This window comes from Formica exsecta, unplaced genomic scaffold, assembly GCF_003651465.1.
Source record: "Formica exsecta isolate Colony F162 unplaced genomic scaffold, ASM365146v1 scaffold864, whole genome shotgun sequence".
NCBI classification, from domain to species: domain Eukaryota; kingdom Metazoa; phylum Arthropoda; class Insecta; order Hymenoptera; family Formicidae; genus Formica; species Formica exsecta.
The window spans coordinates 125,065-128,671 of record NW_021853636.1 but is presented as its reverse complement, the minus strand read 5'-3'; positions in this window follow the sequence as shown (position 1 = coordinate 128,671).

The window sequence follows — 3,607 nt, the reverse complement described above, 5'->3', positions numbered from 1 at the left end:
TGTCGTGTAATCACGCAACATCGATCGATAAGAGTTGGTTCCGCGTTCGCGATGTTGCAACTGTCGCAATAGAAATAATTTTAATATGATTAGGTTGTTCGTCTCAGAACTGTCAAATATTTGTCACGCGCACAGTGCACGATTCTGTGACAACTTGCAATCTTCCTTTGACAAAAAGCAATGTCATTTTTTATATTAAATGTCTTGATAATTTACATTACATATAAATTTAATTTAATTTAATTTAATTACATATTATAAACTTTAAAATAATATATACGTAATAATATTAACTTTATAGAAATTAAATTTACATCTAAAATCTAATATATACAATAAAAATATAAGTTGACATAAGATAAGTTGACATATCTAAAAAAAACTAAAAATATCAAATTCGCATATCTAACAACAATAAGATACATTCATAAGAATTTTACAATTAAAGGAAGGAAGAAAACTTATCACCTGACACATAACATACCATATAAAATATATCTTTAAACTTTGACTATTAGCTATAAACTATAAAAGAAAGAAAGAAAGTAAGAAAAAACACTATAAACTATAAACCTAAACCTAAACTAAAGTTATAACTATAAATTATAAACTATAAGCATATACGTATACTATTATTTAAAACGTACAAATTAGAAGTTAAAAATGTACAGCTTAACGCCTAAATAAACCCATAAAAGAAAAGGAAACTCAAACGTCAGGGCCCGAGCTCCTCTCTATATCTAATTCTAATTCTAATTGTAAGTCTTAGTCCTAATCTAAGTTCCGTACTTATTATACATCTAATACACAGCAGATTTATAGCCAAAATTACTAACTATATTTCTTTAAATAAAATTAAATTTATTAATAAATTTATTCTAATTCTAATATCCTAATATATACAGGGTATCTCTAAAGTCTAACCCCACCCTTGAATCTCGGAAACGGCTTTAAATATGGAAAAATGTTTCAGACAAAAGTTGTAGGATATTGAGGGGGACATATAATGAAAATATGGATTTGACCCTGAATGGCTTTTTCAAAAAGAAAAAAACAAATAATTGTTTTAAAAAATACATTGTAAATAATTACTTTTAATAAATATTACTTTTTCTTAAAAACAATTATTTTTTTTTTAATAATTGATTTTACTCAGAACTTTTGTCTGAAACATTTTTCCATATTTAAAGCCGTTTCCGAGATCCAGGGGTGGGGTCAGACTTTAGAGATACCCTGTATAATATAAAAACTAATATATAATATAAAAATATCTAATACCTTAACGCATTTCTGATATATTTAATAAATTGCAACAGTGAATCTAGAATAAGCAGTTATTTTAAGTATTCAAATGTGGAAATAGTACATGTATAAAGAAAAGTTATTTAAAGGAGTAAATCGTTGATATATTGAAGAGACTTTTTGTTAAAACAGAAAATAGTTGCTTCGGTCTAAAACGAAATTTGTAATTGTTCTGTTCCACATGGGTTTTTGACTTTTCACACGAAGCAAGGTCTATCCCACACCCTCCTTCCCCCCGTCCTTTGGCTTGAAACAAGCCGAAAGTATATGCGCTATAAAGCATATGCGTGGACGCAGTAGGTTCCGCCACCCCTACGGGGGGACTCCACTTCTGGAAGATATAACCTAACCCAAACCTATTTCTAAAACAATTAAATTTAATGTGATATAAGATTGTACAATAAACTATATATATTTACCCAACAAACTTCTACGTCTTGCCAGATGTAGACCAATCACAGTATGGAATTAGCATCTTATTAAGATATTCCTGCTAAGATCATCTTGAAATAGGGACGGACGGTGAACACTGACCATAAATTTTATGTTTGTAATATGACGATGTTAATACATATGTTTTATGTTCTTTAGCTTTTGACATTTTGTCTTTATTTCTTTTGATTTTCCAGATGCTGTATTTATTCTCTCTCTTCCTCTATTGTTATTTTTTTTTTGCAATTGCATATATCTTAACATGAAATCTAACATTTCGATCCTATGTTGATAACATTCATTGTTTTGATTAAACCAATCTTCATCAGCATGCTGGACGTGTTTTATACAAATCTCGAGGAGTTTTTTCTTCACATCTTTTAAATGCCAAAACTTCTTGTAATATGAGTTGATTGATTCAAATTGAAGAGAGATAATATTTTAAAATGAATCCGTTGGCCTTGATAACCATTCTATTTCAGGTTCATCTTCGTCTTGGTGTTTATATTCATGTAACTGAATATAGATCTCATTTTTGTTTGATCCTTCCATCGTTGTTTTCAAATTTTTTTCACGGCAGCTGTCGCACTTTGTAGTCTCATAACCATGACGAGCAATATATCGTGCGAAATATGCAATTGCATTTCTTTCATGTAATTCTGTTAAATTTAAATTGTCCTTGTCGGTATTAATTATTTCTAAATTGTCATCGAAATACTTCTGTTCTGTATATTGAGTAATTTCTTCAAAAGCTGTCGCAATGAGATTATCAGAATCCTCATCCATTTCAGTTGAAAAAATAAATTCTTCTTGTAATGAAACATTGTTAGTTTCCATTTCACCATGAACTAGCAATATACCATCCGTTAATGAAGACGTTTCTTGACAAGTTACATTTCCCCTTTGACTTCCATAAATATATCCACTTGATAAAATGTGGCGCAACGTTAACCGTACCATTCTGGCAGTTGGATTAGGGTTGAATCCTCCGCGTCCTCTAATTTTTCCGAATGTATGTTCTACAGAATCCTGATTACAAAGTGCAGTGGCAAACTTGAAACATGGATGGTCTTGTTTAATGGAACGATACGTTGATAAAATTGCTTGCACAGTCATAATCATTCCATCAAAGCACGGAGGTCTCGATATTTTGTTGGGGGAAGTACTCCACTTCGAACACAATTTAATAAAAGATATTAATAATTTTTCAGCCATTGAATTAATATCTGATAATGGACACTTTTCTCCTTTCCAATTATTTAAATGGTACTCATTCATAACATCTATTACTTTATTCATTTTGCAAACAAAATCTGCAGATGTTTTCCATGAAGAACTTTTCAATACATCACTTTGGCCTGCTGTTGATATTACTGCAGCAAATCTTGCACTTAACATTTGAAATGCTTTTTTAACATTCATGGCTTGAAAATTGTTTGGGTAAAAGTGTGCGTACGTAATGTGACCCAATAAATTCGAAGTATTTAACTTCTTATCAAATTGCCATGTTGCAAATAGGTCATGAAAAGACATAATGATTTCGCCATTTACATAAATATATTTGTGCGATCTTAACTGGCTAATCAACCGCTTGATAAGATGTGGCCAATCAAAAGAAGTAAAATAAATTTCATTGCCCAGCAAACACAGAATATAATTGCTATATAACATGGGAAAACATGTAATGTAACAGTTGTTATGCCTAATTTATATTGGAATTATATAACTGTCTCTTATTTATGCAATATAACACCAGAATATAACTGCTATGTAACATGGGAGTAATATGTAATGTAACAGCCCAAGTAACAGAGTAACGTCAAAAGACGACATAATGACGTCTATTTTTGGTCTATAATGTCGGCGACTAATA